The following is a 22,375-nucleotide window of genomic DNA, read 5'->3' as shown; positions in this document are numbered from 1 at the left end:
AAGAAGAAATTCGATGCCGGTTTCCTTCAAGTGGCCAAATATCCAGAGTGGGTGGCCAACATTGTACCGGTTCCAAAGAAAGATGGGAAAGTGCACATATGTGTCGATTACCGGGACCTTAACAAGGCGAGTCCCAAAGACAAATTTCTTTTGCCTCAATTGACACATTGGTGGATAACACAGTCGAAAACCCTTTCTTTTTATTCATGAATAGATTCTTAGGATATAACCAGATTAAGATGCATTTTGAAGACATGGAGAAGACTACATTCATCACACTGTGGGGAACTTTCTGCTACAAAGTGATGCCTTTCGGATTGAAAAATACTGGTGAAACATATTAGAGAGTTATGGTGACCCTGTTCCATGACATGATGCATAAAGAAATTGAGGTTTATATCGATGGCATGATTGCTCTTCTAGAGGTTAAGAAAGTTTCGACTGTGACTGAACCCTGGTAAGTTCACCTTTGGGGTAACATACGGGAAGCTATTAGGCTTCATCGTCAGCAGAAAAGGCATCGAGGTTGATCATGATAAAGTTAAGGCTATCCATAGTCTACCTCCACCACGAACACAAAAAGAGGTCAGAGGTTTTCTGGGCAGATTGAACTACATAGCACGGTTCATATCCCAGTTAACCAAAAAATGTGACCCAATCATTTGTCTTAACCGAAAGAACAACCTAGGAGCATAGGATGAAAACTGCCAGATTACATTCGAAAAAGTAAAGGAGTATTTGTCTCGCACTCCTGTCCTGATGTCCCCTATCCCAGGAAAACCTATGTTCTTGTATCTATCTATATTCGAGAACTCAATGGGGTGTGTCATGGGTCAACATGATAAATCTGGAAGAAAAGAAAGAGCCATCTATTATCTGAGCAAGAAGTTCACCGATTGCGAGGTCAGATATCCTACTATCAAGAAGGTTTGTTGTGCTTTAGTCTGGGCTACAAAAAGACTTAGACAATACATGTTATATCACACCACTTGGCTGATTTCCAAGTTACCCTTTAAAGTACATGATGGGTGTATCTGCTCTATCTGAAAGGTTAGCCCGATGGCAGATGATATTATCAGAATTCGACATCGAGTATGTGAGCTAGAAAGTGATAAAGGGAAGCACCATATCGGATTTCTTGGCAAGCAGAAAAGATGAGAATTACGAGCCATTAGACTTTGACTTCCCGGACGAAGACTTGATGGCTATCACCTTAGAAGAGGCAAGTACGTCTACCGATGGTTCCTGGAAAATGTATTTCGATGGTGCATCAAATGCATTAGGACATGGTATCGGAGAAATCTTGATCTCTCCAGAAGGGAATTACTACCAATTTACTAGCAGACTGAACTTCGATTGCACCAATAACATGGCAGAATATGAAGCCTGTGTCTTAAGAATTCAGGCTGCACTGGGACAAAATATAAAGACCTTGCGAATATCCGGAGATTCGACATTAGTAATCTATCAGCTCCGTGGAGAATAGGAAACCAAGGATGTAAAGCTGATAGAATACGAGAAGCTAATACTGGATCTGCTCGAAGAGTTCAATGAAGTCACCTTCCACTATGTGCCAAAAGAAGAAAATCAAATGGCTGGTGCTTTAGCTACATTGGCAGCCGCGTTCAAGGCTGGTGGGGAGTCTGAGATGATGCCAATTGACATGCAGTCGTATGAGTACCCGGCTCATTGCTACCAAATTGAAGAAGTGAAAGACGCTAAGCCTTGGTACTACGACATTCTACAGTATATCAAGCATCGAAGTTATCCAGAAGAAGCCACCAAAACCGATAAAAGAACCATTAGAAGGATGACAGTTGGATACGTTCTTAACGGGGAGGTCTTGTACAAGAAAAGCCATGATCAAGTCCTATTAAGGTGTGTCGATGCTGAAGAGGAAAAATGATAATGGAAGAAGTACATGACGGAGTTTGTGGAACACATGCAAATGGACATTGATGTCAAGACAAATAATGAGATGCGGATATTTTTTGTCAACACTGGAAACTGATTGCATTAACTATGCTAGAAGATGTCATAAATTTCAAATTTACGGAGATAAAATCAATGTTCCACCTCATCAGCTTCATGTAATGACGTCACCATGGCCTTTCTCTATGTGGGGCATCGATGTTATCGGGTAAATCCATCCGAAGGCTTCAAATGTTCACCGATTCATTCTTGTGCCAATTGATTATTTCACCAAATGGGTAGAGGCTACATCATATGTCAGTTTCACTCAATCCACTATTTGCAAGTTTCTGAAGAAATAGATCATATGTCGGTATGGTCTACCTGAAAGGATCATTACCGATAATGCTACAAACTTGAACAAAAAAATGATGAATGTTGCTAATGGGCAATTCAACATAAGGCATAACAACTCTACTCCTTATAGACCAAAGATGAACGGAGCAGTAGAGGAAGCAAACAGAAACATTAAGAAGATAGTGGAGAAAACAACCGAGACTTACAAAGACTGGCACGATAAGTTGCTTTTGCTTTGTTCGCTTACCGAACCTCGGTACGAACCTCGATTGGGGTAACTTCATTTGCACTAGCTTATGGAATGAAAGTAATGCTACCTATTGAAGTAGAGATTCCGTCACTCCGGGTCTTGATAAAAGTTAAACTGGATGATGCAGAATGGGTGTAATCCAAATATGATCAACTTAATCTGATAGATGAAAAGAGACTGAAAGCCATTCACCATGGTCAAATCTATCAGAAATGAATGATTCGAGCACATGACAAGAAGGTGTGCCCGAGAATATTCAGTGAAGGAGATCTTGGTGCTAAAGAGAGTTTGGCCAATCCAAAAAGATTTCTGAGGAAAATGGACACCAAATTGGGAAGGACCTTATGTCGTGAAAAAAGCCTTTTTCGGAGGAGCCCTTATCATGGTTGAAAAGGACAGACCTGAACTGCCACATCCCATTAATTCGAATGCAATCAAGAAATACTTTGCTTATGATGAAAACCCGAGAGGGCGTCCTAAGTAAAAAAGGTGCAAAAAAGAGAAAAACGTTTAGGGTGAAAATCCGAAAGGACGCCCTAAATTGAAAAAAAAAGAAAAAAAGAGAAGAAAAATAAGGTGGGTTATAGATAAAAACCCATAAAGGGCGTCTTACAACCAAGGATGGGTCCAAGTTGAAAACCTGAAAGGGCGATTTGGATAATTCAAGAAATCCAGACAGTGGAAACATCCCGACATCTAAATCTTATACAAACTCAACAAGTCGGAGAGAGATTGCACTCTCCAGAACATTGTCGCATTTTCAAAGATTCCTTGATAAAGGCAACGTTCAAGGTCACCTAATGGCTTTTCATCTCAGAAGTGCCCACATTATCGAAATCTAAGACATTCATTCACACTTCATCTATTCATTTTCCAGAATGTTTGTCATGTATCGTTTGTTCTTTTTTCCCCTTATAAATAAAGACATTTTTTCTTTAAATTAGTTCCCTTTGAGCATCTTGGGTTGAATTTAAACTTAATGATTTATTTACTTACGCAAAAGATAATAGCGTATTACTGTACAAAGATTCATTGAAAAGTATAGGTACCCGGAAGCTGATCAAGGCTCATGCACGTACTTGAGATGGTCGAGAAGCATTTCCCAAATCAAGGAACAAAGAATATCATATTTACACATTTGAAGAATTCAGGATCGGGAATCAGAACTTCAAGATTCTAGAATCAAGATTCCAGAAAAATAATTGGAGATCGTTATTTCTCTCTAGAGCCCAAAATAACATATATTGCATATGCATTTTAGGCATACCTAAGAGCATTGCATACATAACATCACAAATATGCATAACTTTGCAGGTTTTAGCTAGAGCCAATTTCAACTTTGCAGCGAAGGATATTGGACTCAAAACGACACAATTTACTGGAGAGTAGATTTCAAATTCACGACGAAGGATATCTAACTCGAAGCCAAACAATACTTGGATTTCAACTTCACGACGAAGGATATCCAATTCAAGGCTCAACTTCACAAAGAAGGGGCCATCAACGATTTCAACTTCACAACAAAGGGAATCATGTCCACCAGCACCATGCAATACTTGGATTTGAACTTCACGACGAAGGATATTCAAGTCAAGGCTCAACTTCACGACAAATGGGCCATCCACGATTTCAACTCCATGATGGAGGATATCGTACCCCAAATCCACGATTTCAACTCCACAACAGAGGATATCGTGCCCACATCCATAATTTCAACTTCACGACGAAGGATATTGTACCAACACTACATTGGATTTTAACTTCACGACGAAGGATATCCAGTTCAAAGCTCAACTTCACGGCGAAGGGGCTTCCCAGTTTCATTCTGAGCCAATTTCAACTTCACGACGAAGGATATTGGACTCGAAACAATACAACACATAACATTGGATTTCAACTTCACGACGAAGGATATCCAATTCAGCGGCTCAACTTCACAACGAAGGGGCCATCCACGGTTTCAACTTCACGACGAAGGGAATCGTGCACACAAGCATCATCCATCTCTAGATTGGATTTCAACTTCACGATGAAGGAAATCCAACTCAAAGAAGAATTGTCTATCAATAAAATTTCTAGTTTTAGAGTCAATTTCAACTTCACGGGGAAAAATATTGGCCTCAGAACAACGTAACTTACATCAGATTTCAACTTCACAATGAAGGATATCCCATTCCCAGGCTCAACTTCACGACGAAGGGGCCATATACGATTCCAACTTCACAACGAAGGGTATCGTACCCTAACAGATTGACCCAACTTCACGACGAAGGAGTCATCTGTGACACAACAACACCAAAGTCTTCAGCCTCACGACGAAGTATCTTAAGCTTGAAGACGGTTCAGAGGCCACGTGCCAAAAGCTTTGAGTTCGATTTCAACTTCACAACGAAGGATATCGTGCTCAGAAGTTTCCAGTTCATCTCAACCTCACGATGAGGGAGACATTTCACAATTTAATCCACATTGACAAACCAGTTTCGACGTCAGATTTTAATTCAATAATGGAGGACATTCGATATGGACGAAATTTGTGTCTTTTAATCTTTGCTCCATTTTCGTTACACAATGACGAGCAAATAGGGGCAGCTGTAGACACTATATTTCATCCCTACATAAATAACTATATATATATATATATTATATAATATATAATTTATATGTATTTATATATATTATATATGTTATTTACATTTCGTTATTTCTCTTCTTTACAAGCCTAAATAAGAAAAAAAAAAGCCCATTACACAGCAACCAACCCACTTGTGTCTGACCCAACAAGAAACCCTAGGGCAAGTTGGGGTTTCTGATATTTCCAATCCCTAGCACGCCCCTCACCAGAGTCGCAACAAGATACCCGAGGACCCCTTGTGTTTCACGCTTCTCACGGCCGCATGACTCTCATCTCCAACATCCCCGCAATATCCGGCATAAGAAAAACACCACCAATGCCACAAAAAGCAACAGAAACAACCAAGGAGTATTAGAGTTCTAAACTGAATAGGATTCTAAAAATAGCTTATTTTTGTAACTATAAATAACATACACACACACTATGATGGACAGAGAGTATATATCACGATTAGGCACCAAAAAACACACAATACATAGAGAGATCTCAGAGAGTTTACTACAAAAACACTGAAAAGTACACACAAACAAAGGCTTGTAGACATTCAAAATCAGAGAAATAAAAATGTAGAAATTTTGTTACATTTGTTTCGTTTTGATGGTTGCTTGCATACCAATTATTCTCGATTTAAAGCTTGAACACCGATGACCAAAAGGGGGGAGGGCTTCGAAGTTTCGAGCCTAGATCTACCCCCGAGGTGTATTCTTTTTTTAATTTTTTTATTTTTGAAAAGAGGGATGAAAGAAGCATTCGAGTTTTTTTAAAAAGATAAAAAAATAATATTTTCTACCGTTGATGATGGTGGCCGACGCCGGTCAACGGTGGCAGCAAGGTAGCGTATAGTGGTCATTTTCTGGGTTCTTGAAGAACCACGGCAGTGTTCTTCATATCTGAAGAACATGCGAAGAATATTGGAGAGAAAATAAGGGGGAGATGATGCTTCGGTTTGGATTTGAGAACAAATGAATTTTAAAACAGATTTTTAACTTAAATACGTGGTCCGCCTACCCAGTTACAACCCGCGTATTGACCCATTTGTCACCACAGACCCGTATGTTTTTAAGCAAATAGGGTAAACTACCCTTTTGGCCCTTCCGGTTTTAAAGTTCTATTATTTTGATCCCGAAACTGATTTTAAAACCCCAATTTTGTTCTAATTTGACCACTCAATTCATTTTTCTTTTCAATTTGGCCCCTATTAAATTCAATTCGTATTTTTTAAATCTTTTAATTTTTAATTTTTTATATATATTACGTTTTATTATATATATTATTATTATAAGCATATATATATATATATATTCGTTTTACTCTATATTTGATTATTATTATATATATATATATAGTTGTTTTTTTGTTACGATCTTTCATCCTTTGTTTACTATTACTTTTATTTTTTATTATTTATTTCACTTATATTTATTTATAAACTTTTTTCCTTCTTTAACATTTTATTTTTTATGCATATTTATTTCATTTATTTACTCACTTTTTATCTTGTTTTTTTTATTATTTACTTTTATATTGCATTTTTTATGTGTATGTTACCTTTAGTTTCCTTATTTCATTTGTTTGTTTATTTTACTTTTTGTTATTTTGCTAATTTATCTTTTTTTATTTTCCATTTTATTTTCATTCTTATTTCCTTTATTTTATTCTTTTTACTTTATTCATTTTCGTTTTTTAACGTCTTTATGTTTTAAAGGGGTATTTCACTCTATCAGAGGTAAGCTTTGGGTCGATATTTTTCCTTTTTAATTAAACTTGCAATTTCCTTAATTTAAGACAACTGAAAATTACGTAACCGAAAGGGCAGTTCAAGGGTGCGAACCCTTCCTTGACTGTAACCGACTCCCGAATCTGACACATCTTTAGTAAGACGCAGATTAGGTAAGAAATAATGTATATGATCAACCCATTTTATTTTTAAAATAAATGATCGGTGGTGACTCCTAATCCATTTTCCTAAGTCGAAGCCCAATTCTAGGGCCCACCCGAAAGACGGTTCCGAAACTAAGTCCTTTGAAGAACTTACTCAAGATTAGAACAAGTTAATTATTTTCTTGTGTGTGTCGGCTGCAAATAGGTTAGGGTAGAAAGGAGTAGAAGAAATGGAAAGGTAGAGAAATGATTCAAGGTATTTAAAAGAAGGAAATGGTTGAAGACAAGGAAAATGAAAGTATATAAACGGAAGAGGTGACTTACAATTCAAGAAACAACACTTACTACACCCTTTCTCAAGAAATAATAAGGTTATCTTCTCTTAGTGTAGATAGGCCTCTTTGATGTACTTGCAATGGTAGAGCACTTTCCTTGGCTTTGCTTTTATTTTGTTTTGAAATTCTTCTTTTCTTTTTCTGAATTTTTTTCTTTTTCTTTTTATCTTTGATATCCTTTGTTTGTTGTAGGAGTCTTTCTTTTCTTTTTGAATTTCTTTTTCTTTTTGCTTTGCACACCAATGATACTTTGTTGTCAATCCAACTATGCTTTGATTATCGCTTGATGTAAGGTGAATCTACACGTTTTGATGGAAGTGAGTAGATAGCCTTATTGTGTCCCGATATAGGATTGACAAGTACTGATGTCCTTGAATTATAAGTTTGGGCTGCAATAAAAGTAAGAAAGAAATAATATTAATGATGCATTTAAGAAATGGATAATAATAAAAGTAATGGAAATAGAAAGAAATGAAATAAAGATAGAAAGGAGATGGTTACGGAAGAATGAAGTTGGTGATGGTCTTGATGAATGATGTTGATGATGGTTGGTGATGAAATGGTAATGGGGTGATGTTGTATCTCAAACACCCAAAAGAGGAAACAATGCTAGGAAGCACAATCCCGATCTTCACAAACTTGCTTGAGGGGTGGTGATAGTGTCTTCAACCCGCTAGATATAAATCTAGGAATTTGCTTAATATATGAGATGAGATGAGTACAAATGATGGCAAGCCTCTCAATTTATAGGAAATTAGAGGGCTTGGCCGAATGGTTACATAGTATTTCGGTTAAGTACATGTCTCTATGGAAGTACATAATGATTCCAAATGAAAGGAAAGTCCCTTGGCTTGGTGATGGTTCGGCTAACCCTTCATGAACGGGCTTGATGTTTCGGCAAAGGATGGGGAGACATCTCCCTTGGCCAAATGTGCATGCTTGTTCATCTTAGTGCCAAAGATACCTCAATTGGCCGAATGATAATGTGCCTCCTCATGTTTGACGCCATATCTCTCATGTGCAAGGCATGTGCTGTGGCTGAATAGGTATGGAGCTCTATCTCATGTCTCGTGGTGATTTAAGCCTCCAATGAGTGTGATCTCTTCACCAACGTTCTCCTTGGTGAAAGGGTATCTTCATGGACATCATCATTCATGAAAGGTCATAATGTTTGGGAATGGTAACCCTTCATGTTTGAGCTAGTTCTTGTGTGAATGAGTTGGAGGTGAGCTGGCCATAGGTGAGTTGTAGCATGGTTAACATTATGGCAGCTCCTTGTGAAAAGGTACCTCTTGAGGTGGCAACTATTTGCAAAAAGGTACGATTTCACAAATTTTAAATTAGGACATATTTGAAGTGTCCTAAGTGGTGATGATGTTGGTGTAGCTCCCCAGCTGAAATGAGGTCATCTTGCAGCTCAAATCTTCAAGTCAATCCAACTATGAGCTCATGGGTCTTCGGATAACTTTTCATCAATTACTCCTTATGCTCTCCTAAGCGTCCCCATGTAAGTTTCTTTATTGTTGCATGCTCCATTTAGCTCCAATATAGCTCCCAAGTTTTGGCCGAATGTACCTACATACATAACATAAGGAAATAAACTAAGTATATAAACTTAAATAATGTGTATAAGATAAAAATGTGTACTATAGCATATAATAATAACTTATGTCTCACATATTAATGAATAAATTACTATCATAATAACTATAGATATAATATATATATATATATATGAAAATAAATATATTATAACATATGAAATAAGCATCTTTATGTATAAAGTTAGAAAGTTTCTTCCCTTGAAAGGTTGGAATAGTTAATGTAAACATGATGCTGAATTGGATCACATCAAGAGAGAAAGAAGACAAGTTTGGTGAAAAAAATATATATGAACAAAATAGACGTGGTACAATTCTATTAATTGCCAAGGTCGGGATGTAGTATTTTGTTTGTATATCAACAATCTATCATTTCTGTTTGACTCAGTTTCGTTCATTCCATCAATTTGTTTATTGGTACAAATTGTGATCCATTTTTGAGATGAAATAACATTCTCTTTCTACTTTTTGGTCCTTGAATTTTTCCATTTTCCTTGCATATCTGAGGACATAAACAACCTTGCCCATGCATTGAAGTTGAAAGAAGAAATGACAAAAGTTATCTTTCCGGCTATGGATAAATTGATCGAGGCAATATGTAAGATGGTTAAGGCTCATACAAGCTTTTCTATTTTCTCCCACACATGGCCTGGTAAGATAGTACTTCATTCTTGAAATAATCTTCTCACTCTTAATTTGTCGTAACCTCTTAGAAAATTGATTGATGCATCAGTTTTTGAACTCTCAAGATGATCCCAGAGAGATAGAGAGCATCATGTATACCTAGATTGCCAAAAATAATTTGTTCTTTCTTAATTTGCACATAAGTTATTGATTTTACTTGCTCTGTGGATATCTGTTATTACTCGATCACCTAAATCGTTGATTTCTGTTAGCTAGCTTCGCCTACAACCTTGGGGAAGGAGATGGCCATTTTCGTTGTTAGGCTAAGCAGAGAAATGCAAGAAATTTCTCGAGTTGAGATGATGGGAAAATTTGCTGGTGCAGTTGGAAATTACAATGCCCATCTTGTTGCATATCCTACTATAAACTGGCCTCAAATAGCGGAAGAGTTTGTAACTTCTCTTGGATTAACTTTTAATCCTTACGCTACTCAGGTATGTTTCCTTCTCTTCTTTCTCTTAGATTGAAAAAATATATACCCCTGTTGAAAGAATGGTACTTCTAGTTAGCCTTGTAATGGTATGATATCTAATAAGCTTATGTGATTCACTTGGAATAACGTGCTTTTTGCTTGTTTGCAGATTGAGACACATGATTATATGGAAAAAAATTTATGCAATTATCCGGTTTAACAAAATACTAATTGACTTTGACAGAGATATATAAGGCTACATATCTTTAGGATACTTCAAGCAGGTGGTTGTTTTGGTATAGCATGTTGACTTTAAATTTATGAGCATTGTTATAACCTTAACCTAATTATCTTTTTGTGATCAAAATTTAGAGCAGATAACTAAAGTCTGTGAGATTGGCTCATTAACAACGCCTCATAAAGTAACCATATTGATTTTGAAAACAGCGAAGGTAATCATGGTAAGGCTAATGAAGACCTACCTTACCTGAGCATGAAGTTGCCTATTTCCCTTTTTGCAGGTATGACATTTCTGTTTTAGGATAGCTGTTATTTTATGCATGAAAAATTAGGTCATGACTATATAGTATTACTTTGTTTTAACAAAATACATCTATGTGTTGAATTTGCAGAGAGATTTGACTGATTCGACCATCTTGAGGAACATGGGGGGAGGACTTGGCCATTCCCTTCTTGCATACAAAAATGCGTTACAAGGAATTGGAAAGCTCCAGGTATGTTGCATAACAGAAAATTTCCAATCTCCTTAAACTGCGTTGTGACCATTTGTGAAAATTTGGAATTCATGATTCACCAAATTTTCGGTAAGGACCATTAGTATGTTTTCATGTTGATAAGTTTTGGGTGATTTTTATCAAAACTGAGGCTTTGGTTTCTATACTGCATACTGCCATATCTCTTAAGCTCAATTTTGATTTCAGGTCAATAAAGCTCGGTTAAAAGAAGACTTGAACCAGGCATGGGAGGTACTTGCAGAGCCGATTCAGACTGTATGTATCTTCCGATCTTCATTTATCTTATTCTATATTTGGTTCACCTTTTTTTAAGCGCAAAGTAGTAGTGGCTTGAATCGATACATTTATCTTATTATGTATTTTCATTTATCTTTTTTTGTTTTAACTTGATCCGTAGGTCATACGAAGATACAATGTTCCGAAGCCTTGTGAAGGAGCTAACCAGGGGAAGGGTGGTTACTAAAGAACATACAAGGGAATTTATTGAAGGTTTGTAATTACCTAAAGAATCTAAGACCAATATAATGAAGTTAACGCCACATTCATATGTCGGCGCAGTAGTTGAATTAGCAAAGACGGTAGATACAACTGTGTACATGATCAATGGAACCGAGGTCTTTGAAACATGTCGTTGATAAGAGTTAGCCAAGAAACTAATTGTCAACCTGCGTTTTTAGTGTCTGTTGCACCATATGAAATTGCCGGTTAAGTGTTTAAATTATAAATGTGAGTTATTTCTTACAAAAAATAAATTAGACAGGGTACAAGGTTAGACAAATACATACTGATCAATTTCTATATTAGAAGTTATTATCATGTTATGTTCATATGGTGGAAAGAACTCTGAGCTGAAATTTTGTAAGAAATCTTAGGCTCAACTTACCTCAAGTAATTCATTTTTCTTACAGAATTCATTGGTGACATAGTACTGCCAACTCTCTGATTTAGAATTGCCATCCTTTCCTCTGTCTCTCTGATTTCAACTCCTTATAGTTTGACGGTTTAATGCCAAAATAGGTGTTTAAATTATACCGTTTGTGTCAAATAAGTGCTACATTTTATGTTTTGTATAGCTTGATGTCTAACGTTACAAAAGTTAACACTTTAGGTGTCCAAGGAGTAACGACCGTTAATTAAAAATAATTATCCATTCATTTTTTTTACAGGTCTTAATTATAATTTTTTTTATAAAATTTAAACATATAAAAAATAAAATATAAAACATTAAAGTTAATATTTTAATCCTAAAAAGTAAAAACCCTAAAATAATTTACCCCCTCCTTCCCCATTCTCTGCAACTCTCCTCCTCCACCATTGCTCTCCACCTTTTGACTTCAATTCTTCGTGCTCAACCGTATCATAATAAACAAATCAATTATGGGTTCCATTCCCAAGAGTTTCCTTCTCCTTGCTCTTCTATTTGTTGTTGTTCTTCTAATTTCTTTGGAAGTGACCTTCATGAAACTTATGAATGGCGTATACTATTCTGAAAATCTAAAATTTCCATTCAAACAACAATCATATGCTCCACCAACCATCAAAATTTGAAGAAAATTTGCTCAAAATACAGAAAAGACACTACCTCATAGCAGATTCCTAAAACTTCTTCAACACAGTCTCCATAAATATCCTCCTCCTTGGATAGTTTCTTGAGTTGATGAGCTGATGTAAGGTGATCTACACGATTTGATGGAAGAGAGTAGATAGCCTTATTGTGCCCCGATCTAGGATTGACAAATACTGATGTCCTTGAATTTATAAGCGTGGGCTGCACAAAATAAGAAAAGAATATGATTAATGATGGACTTAATATAAGTAATGAAATGAAAGAATAAGAATGAAATGAAATAAAGAAAGGATAGAGATGGTTGCGAAATTGATGGAGGAGATGGATGATGTTGATGATGAAATGGCAATGGTGGTGATGTTGTATCTAAAACACGCCAAATAGGAAACTATGCTATGAAGCATAATCCTGGTCTTCACAAACTTGCTTGAGGGGTGGTGATAGTGTCTTCAACCCACTAGATATCAATCTAGGAATTTAGGAATCAAGATGGAAGGAATAACGCCACAAGTATAGGAAATATACTTTTTTAATCGATAAAGTTCACAAATAACTTTAAAGAGAAATAACTCACAAGAGTATATTTTATATAAGAGATGAGATAAGTACAAATGATGGCAAGCCACTATATTTATAGGAAATGAGAGGGCTTGGCCGAATGGTTATATAATATTTCGGCTAGATACATGACTTTAGGAAGATACAAAATGCTTTAAATGAATGATTAAGTCCTTTGGGCTCGTGATGGTTCGGCTAACCCTTCATAAAGGGGCTTAATGATTCGGCAATGATGAGGAAACATCTCCCTTGGCCGAATGGTGTTGTGTCTTCTCATGTTTGCGCCAAAAGCTCTCATGTGCATGGCATGTGTGTGGTCGAATAGGCATAGAGCTTTATATCATGTTCTTTGGTGATTTAAACCTCCAATGATTACAATATCTTCATCAGCATGCTCTTAGATGTAAAGGCATCTTCATGGGCAGCATCATTCCTGAAAGGTCACAATGTTTGAGAAAGGTGTCCCTTCATGTTTGAGCTACTTATGGTGTGAATGAGCTAAAGGTGAGCTGGCCATAGGTGACTTATAGCATGGTTAACATTATGGCAACTCCTTGTGAAAAGGTATCTCTTGAGTTGGCAACTATTCGCGAAAAGTTACGATTTCACAAATTTTGACTTAGGACATATTTGAAGTGTCCTATGTGGTGATGATGATGGTGCAGCTCCCCAGCTAAAATGAGGTCATCTTGTAGCTCAAATCTTCAGCTCAATCCAACTATAGGCTCACTGCCTCAAAACATCTTTTCACCAATTTGCTCCTTATGCTCTCCTAATCGTTTCCATGTAAGTGTCCTTGCTTTTGCATGCTCCATTTAGCTCCAATGTAGCTCCCAAGTGTTGGCCGAATGTGCCTACATGCATAACATAAAGAAATAAACTAAGTAAATGAACTTATATAATGTATAATATAAGAATGTGAACTATATGTTATTTAATATTCAATATATAATATATTAAACAACCTATTATCTAAGGGTTCTTTCTCATTAAAAGATTTAAAAACATTAAGGCACTTATGAGAAAGTACTTCTCTGAATTGTTTAGCCTTTGCACGAGTGATAGGTCCTTGAGGCATGACTTCAAGATCCATTTGTATTGTTGTGTTCACATCATCCTCCCCTTCTTTTGAGCAATTTGTCCTCAAATCGTCGTTATCTTGGAGTGAACTCGTGAGGCTTTGTGAGAGTATTATTTGGTAAGCTCTTTTACAAATTTTCTTTTCTTATTTAACTAATCATGTCTTGGAGTCCAGGATGAGCCCCTGAAAGAGAAGCCCCTAACTTGCAAACTCAAACAATTATGCATGAGATGGCAAGATTGTTGAAATTAGAGTTGGAGCCTTTACATGATGGAATGGATTAATTTGAAGCATCTTTGGACAACCGAAGAATAATTTGCCCTAGAATGGAAGAAGAATTTGAGGAGGAGGCTAAAGTAACCCCAGAAGCAAGAATAGATGTCCATAGAAATCAAAATGATAACTTCAGCAACATCAAGGTAACTATTCCTCCATTTCAAGGACGAATTGATCCCAAAGCCTATCTTGACTGGTTAATCAAGATCGAACATATTTTTGAATGCCAAAACTACACGGAGAGAAAGAAAGTAAGGCTTGCTGCTATGGAATTTATGGACTACGTCCTAGTTTGGTAGGATCAATTAGTAAGTTTAATAAGAAGAAATGTTGAACGACCAATCAATACTTGGGAAGAAATTAAGGCCATTATGAGGAAAAGGTTCGTGCCTACTCACTATCACCGAGATCTTTATCATAAGCTTCAAAATCTTAAACAAGGAAACCAGAGCGTTAAAATTATTTCAAGGAGATGGAGATATCCATGAATCGAGCCAATGTTGATGAAGTCAGGGAAGAAACCATGGCAAGGTTTTTATCTGGATTAAATCCTGAAATTGCTAACCTTGTTGAACTGCAGTATTACGTAGATATTGAGGAGATGGTACATATGGCCATGAAAATTGAACGACAAATTAAAAGGAAGGTCTTCAACCAGAGTAGCCCAAATTCGGCCACCAAATGGAAACAAGAGCCTAATACTTTATGGAAGCCAACTCCAGTCCAAGCAAAGAATCATGTTGAGGTAACCAAAACTATACAAGTGGGTGAATCCAGCAAGGGTAAAGAAAAGCAAACCAACACTTTTGAGAGGTCCAGAGACATCAAATGTTTTAAGTGTTTTGGAAAAGGACATGTTGCTAGCCAATGTCCCAACCAAAATGCTATGATAGTACTTGACAATGGAGATGTTGTCTCAGATTCTGAAAAACCTATCTATGATGAGGAACCTGAAGCAATCCATGAAGAAGAACCAAAAGAGAATGCAGATCATGGAGAAATGATTTTTTTAAAGAGGTGCCTGCAATCACAATCATCTAAAGAGGATCTACAAAGAAACAACATTTTTCATACAAGGTGTCATGTCAATGACCAAGTTTACACAATGATTATTGATGGAGGAAGTTGTACAAACGTAGCCAGCACTCTTATGGTTGAAAAACTCGGTTTGAAAACATCAAAGCATCCCACTCCATATAAACTCCAATGGCTCAATGAAGGAGGTGAGTTAAACATTACTAAACATGTTCTAATTCTTTTTTCAGTTGGTAGGTACAAGGATGAGGTACTTTGTGACATTGTCCCTATGCATGCTAGCCACATTCTACTTGGTAGACCATGGCAGTATGATAAAAGGGCCATTCATGATTGTTATCACAACCAATATTCCTTTAAGCATGAAGAATGCAAGGTAATTTTGGTGCCTTTGACGCCTAAAGAAGTTCAACAAGATCAATTGCATATGCGAAAAAGTGTACAAACCTAGCGAAAAGACAAACTACCAATGGAAAATGAAGATGGATGAAACATGAAACCAAACTTCTTCATGAAGAAACATGATGGTTCATTGCTGAAAAATAGAGAGAATCCTACGAAAATTGGTGATAGTTGGGATTCAAAGTCACAACTCTTCACCAAGGGTTTTGATCTTCAAAAGGTAAGTACCCCTTCGTTTGAAACCTCATATCTCTTCAGTTTTTAGGACCAACCAAATGAAAGGTCACTTCAACAAGGGATATATTTAAAAGATCATTCTCAAAGGTACCTTTTGGTAATTTATATTCCAAAGAAAGGCCTAAAAAGAGATCTTGTGAAAGGGTACCTATTGGAAGAACACATTCATTCAAATGATGCTTTCTTTTAGCAAAGGGACATGAAGTTATGCAAGGATGCAATGATAAACACTTCAAAGGTTTCGATTTGAGGAAAAATTGCCCTAAAGAAGGGGGGATGATGCAAGCACATTTTCACATACAAAGGGAGTATTCTTGAACATTTCTATTTTATATTTACTTTATATCAGTTTGATCATATATGCTATTATAATACATATCATGTTAAGGTTACTAGTTATGTAGCTAACAGATAACTTAGCATGTACACGTCTTTACAATTGATGCACATTGTATTTAAGTATGTTAAGCATGTTAGAATAGTCTTGCATTCATATTAAGCATGATTCATTACATTTATGAAATGACAACATGCTTATCATTTATTTGTTAGCTCATGTGCATTCATTTAGCTCTTAAACCTTACACATTAGTTTACATATATTATATGATGATATACTTAGCTCATGTCATGCATTTATAGCTCACAAGAACATGATCATGCACGATAGTAAGGTAATTAGCTCATACATGCTCAATGCCATTGAATTACCTTGTTTTCTTTGCACATGTAGGTACATTGGAGCATGGCACACATTGGGATTGTTTGGTGGAGTATTTGGTATCCATATGTAGCTCACAATCAGCTCAAAAACATCATGGAAGCTCATGGAACACTAAGGAAAGCTCAACTCAGCTGGAGGAGCTCAAGGCTAACTAATCTCAGCTAGTTGGACTATTTGAAGATAGGTTGCTAAAGGTGACATCAATTATAGCTGAATATAGCTGAATGTGCTGCTATGAAGCTTGAGAGGTCATGGCTAAGTAGTTCATTCACCACCATCCTTTACATTGTTAGCTAGCTAAGCACATGCAAGCTTGAAGGTAGCTCAACTCATGCCCAAGGCTGCTACCCATGCTTGGTCTTCATCCTATGCATAAGGTTGTACCACAAGCATCCTAGAGAGCCATGTACATGCCTTGTGACTAGCCAAGCCATGTGCAATGCGTGTAAATCCATTTAGGCACCAAGATGAATGACCACGTAACCATTCGGCAAACATCATTCCTCCTCCAATTTGGCACCAACTTGAAGGGCTTCAAGTACTATTCGTCCATGAGACATGCCCCTCCATTCAAACTGAACCAGAACCTATTTTTTCATGTTATTTATTAATTAATTATGTCATTATAGAGGGACACAAGGGCTGGCCAAACCACCATATAACCATTCAGCCAAGTCCCTTAAAAAACTATAGATAGGCTAGTCCTATTTCATTTGTACTTACACCTTTCTTATCAATTAAAGTGAGATTATTCTCTTTGCTTAAGTCCTTGTGATTTTTATCGACTTATCAAGTAATTTATTTACTTGTGGCATCAACCCCTTCTTCCCTTGATACTTGTGGTTTCTATCTCTTTATAGATAGTGGGTCCAAGTCCTTGTTACCACCCCTTAGAAAAGATTTTTAGGGCTGGGTCTTTGCACTTTATAGAACTGGTTCTTCTTTGGTCATTTATAAGATACTATCCTCACCAACTTTTCATTGTTTTATCACCCATACCATAGCCATAACAACATACTTCTGTTACTATTTCTCATAACATAAATAGCCTACCATTTCACCTTTACATCTACCACCAAACTATCTATTTGAGCCATTCACTTATGTAGGTTGTTTTGCTTCCTTCCTAGGTCCATAATCAATTAAAAGGTAGGATACCTTACATCAGCTTATAAAGGTAATTTGCTTGTAATGACAAAACCCTAGCAGCCACAATCTTATTCTCTAAGCTTCCACCTTTAAGAAGTTTAATCTGAACCGTTCATCACATACATCAACTTAGGATCAAGTCATGCATTCAAATTCCTATTTTCCATCTCCACCAACAGATCAAGCAATACATCAATGGCCCAGATTGATGTTTCCCACATTACATGGATTTGGATAATATTTTATTATTATTTAATTATTATTTAGTCATGTTACTACAAGGACTCCTCTAAACCTATATAAGTAGGACTTCCCCTCATTGTAATCACCAATTATATTTTCTTCTTTTATATACAATACAACGAGAGATCGTTTTTGCAAGAACTGATTGCCTTATTCCTCGAAATATCTTCTTCTTTAGTTCTTCCGAGTTCTTGTGAGAGAGATCTTTACACTCTAGTTTGCATAGTCAATTGCGATTATTAGGGTTGGTTAGAGCCGTATTGTTGAGTTTTCCATTTCAATGCGACTAGTAGGGTTCAATAGGACATATCCATCTATCTTATCATCTCCACATGCCATCTTTATCATCAAAGATCAGCTACACGCCAACTTCAACTAAAACCCTAAGTTAGTTCATTATCATACTACTAGGGTAAAATTTCAATTGTGATTTCTCATCGATCCATCCATCTGATTTCAACTTCGTCTTCTCTGTTGAAATCCTTATCACTTTATGTTTTTAACGACTACCCACATCACAATAACAACTCCTCCAACAACTCCATAGTCGCCCACCTCCATTAAAAGACTAAGTCTATTTTTTTTAGTTTATTACATACTGATGTGATCCTAGCTAGCACCAACTGTTTGCATGACATACTCACATCATTAAAATTTCATCAAGCTCAATATAAGGGAGTTATACCTTACTTTATATTATATTTACTCATTTATGCACTATATATTATTATGAGTATACATTTTCATATTAGACTATGCTTGAATTATCATAACATGTGCATTCATTCATTATGTCCTATGGTTTGCATCATTGATTGATATTCATGCATATAATCTATAGTTGTAATAATAATATTCATTCATTAGCATAGATGCATGAATTATTATTATAACCTATAGATCACATCTTTATAATATTCACATTCTTATTACTTTAAAATAATTCATATACTTAGCTGATATTATGCTTTCTTTTGTAGATGCATGTTCGACCACATGATGGGAGCTGACTTAAAGCTAGCATTAGAGTCCAAGAGCTATGGAAACTTAACTAGGACAACTCCAGGACAGCTCAAGAACATTTTGGGACAAAGTTGCCAGCTGACCCCCGAGCTCATAGATGAGTTGAGCTGGACTTTTGAGCTAGCTAGATGTTTCATCTTAGCTGGAGAGTTGCACAATCATCACCACCACACAGAGTACTTCAAATATGGTATATGTCAATTTTTGTGGATTCGTATATTTTCGTGAATAGTTGCCATCCTAAGAGGTGCCTTTTCACAAGGAGATGTCCTATGACTCATCTTCATGTAATTCATCTATGGCCAGCTCATCTTCAGCTCAAACACATGGAAAGTAGCTCAAATGATGAAAGGTTACCTTTCACAAATGTGACCTTTCATGACAAATTGCTGCCCATTGAAGACCATGACATCTAGATGCACGTTGGGAGCTACGTCACGCCTAGTTGCTTCATATCTTCATTCCATGGACTTCAAGACATCATCCTATGGTTGCAACCTCACCAAAGCCTTGCAACAAGACCCATGTGCGTTCAAGTAGGCTTCAATGTGCATCATTCAAGCATGTGCACTCTATGTGACATCAATTTGGCGCCAAAACACCAAGGGATGGTTCCTATTCGGCCAAAGACTATTTCCTCTTCATTTTGGCACACAAATAACTTCCAAATGCATTCAAATCATCCTTAGGGCCGAACCAACACATAACCATTCGGCCAAGAGTATGTATCTTCATTTAAATCATGTATTTTAATCAAAAATCATGTATTTTCAAAATGGTTTCAACCTTAGCCGAACCATCAAGTATCTATTCGTCCTAAACCCTTTGAAAACTATAAATAGGCTAGGTTATTTACATTGTAACAGAAACCCTTTGATCAATTAAAAACTCTTTGTGAGATATTTCTCTCTTCAAGTTCTTTTTAGAACTATATCGATTAAGCAAGCTTTCATAGTTTGTGGCGTCAAACCCCTTTCATTGGTACTTCTAGTTCCTAGTTTATATAACTAGTGGGTCAAAGTCCTTGCTACCATCCCTTATAAGACTTATAAGAAACGGGTCTTTACTCCTTTATAGCATTGGTTCCTTCTTAGTTTTATAAGATACTACCTAAACATCACCATCTTCCATCACTATTTTCACGCCTATAACATCACCATCTTCCATTACCATTGCATGCCTATATCATTACCATCTTCTATCACCATTTCACGCCTATTATAACCATCAATCCCTTACCATCTATTCACCATTCAATTATCCTTCATTCATCAACAAGGCATACATTCATTTCACTATTGGAGGCCGAATTCATCAACACTTGAAGGATATTAATTCAATATCACTTCCGCAACCCATCTTTGATAACATTCTTTCTATTTCAATTCTTTCCATTTCTATTTTCTTTCTTAATTATCCATTTATTTAACAACTTCTTATTCTTTGTGCAGATTACTTCCAATTCAACGTGTAGCATTTTGGTGTCTCTCCTAGATCGGGAAACAACAAGGTTGCCAACTTCTCCATTATTGAAGAAGCCTGGTTAGCCTTACATCAATCGGTAATAAGAGCTTTGGTGGATTGACAATCAAGTGCTGCAACAAAAACAACAAAAAGAGAAAAAGAAAGAAGAAAAACAAAAAGAGAAAGAAAAGACTTCTACAACAAATTTGGAGTGCAAAAGAAAGAGAAAGAAAAACAAAAACAAAAACAAAAATTCAAAGAAAGAAGCAAGTTGCAAATTACACTAAAAGAGAAGCACAATACAATCTGCCCCAACAACAAATTAGAAGGAGGTATCCTTGTTGTTTCTTGTGAAGGAAGATAGTAAGTGTTGCAACTTGAGTTGTAAGTATCTTCATTTTATTACTATTTCATTTCTTTATTCTTTCATCTTTTTCTCATTTCATTACCTTATCCTTTCTATCATACCCCTATACCATCATTTCTATACCCTAACCATTTTTTTAAGCCGGCGCACAAACTAAGAAACTTGCTCAATCTTGAGTTAGTTCTTTAAAAGGACCCATAAGAGAGAATCGAGTGGAAAAAGGCATACGAGAGGTTGAGATCAGAAGGGGGATCATATAAAGCCAAGAATATATCCCCGAGTGCTTGAGTGGAGTGACATCGTAATTTTTGTTAGGAGTGACCGTGAGGTTTTGTTGTGTGAAATTTGGTAAGGTCCTATTTTTCACATTTCAATTTTTTTTCACTAACAATGTTACTTGATATTTCCTCTTTGCAAGCAATGGAGAACATTCAACAAAGGGAGAATGCATTTCATACTCGTTTCCATGTAAATGGTAAAGTGTGTTTGGTAGCTATTGACGGAGGAAGTTGTACAAACATTGCAAGCACATACATGGTGAACAAATTGGGTCTTACAACATTCAAACATCCCAGCCCATATGTTTTGCAAGGATTAAATGAAGATGAAGAGTTCCCTTCTCAATTGGGAGATATGAAGATGAAGCCTTTTGTGATGTTGCTTCTATAAATTCAAGCCATCTTCTTTTTGGTCGACCTTGGCAGTTTGATAAATGAGCATTGTATGATGGATTCACAAATTGGTATTCATTCTACCGCAATAAAATAAAAATCATCTTGACTCAATTATCTCCTAGCCGAGTGAATGAAGATCAAAACACCTTAAGGAAAAGAATTGAAGCAATGAAGGAGCAACTTGAAGAAGAACGTTACGAAGGAAGTTCGAATGATAGAATGAATTTTGAAATCAAACAAAACATTAAAAATGATGAGAAACAAAGAGTGGATGAAGAAGACGTTGGAGTTGAAAATGAGAGAGTTGAAAATGATAAATTTGGAGATAAAGAGGATAATGAAGAACATATTTTAATTAACCTTACTATTTCATCTATTCTTCCTATTGTTTTGCAGGATAATACAAGAGACATATCACTTCGAGTTGATGATTCAAGAAACATGTCTTTTGAATAACCAATAGGTGTGACCTTTGGTGATCCACAAGACATGTCCTTAGACGTTCCAACAGTTATGCTACTTGAAATTCAAAATGATGTGTCACTTGAAGTGCCAAAAGTTATGATCATTGAAGCTCCAAGTTCATTACAACTATGGAAGAGAATTCAACGAACAATGGAGTTTTACATCAATAAGCAACCAACACCCATTAAACATCCACCCTGGTTTGATAACTTCATTCATCTTGTCAATAGTTTTTCAATTACTAATTTTGATTCATTTTGCAGCAATTCGATCTGTGTCTACGGTATAATCT

The 22,375-nt window shown here is 36.3% G+C and overlaps 1 pseudogene; it reads left to right on the top strand.

Annotated features, from left to right (window-relative positions):
- Positions 1 to 1,024: 1,024 nt before the first annotated feature.
- LOC120193149 lies at positions 1,025 to 11,495 on the top strand (annotated as a pseudogene).
- Positions 11,496 to 22,375: the final 10,880 nt, after the last annotated feature.

The sequence above is a fragment of the Hibiscus syriacus genome, unplaced genomic scaffold (assembly GCF_006381635.1).
Source record: "Hibiscus syriacus cultivar Baekdansim isolate YM2019G1 unplaced genomic scaffold, ASM638163v2 tig00116989_pilon, whole genome shotgun sequence".
Taxonomy (NCBI): Eukaryota; Viridiplantae; Streptophyta; class Magnoliopsida; order Malvales; family Malvaceae; genus Hibiscus; species Hibiscus syriacus.
The sequence above is the reverse complement of the archived record's forward strand: the minus strand, read 5'-3'. Positions and strand labels throughout refer to the sequence as shown.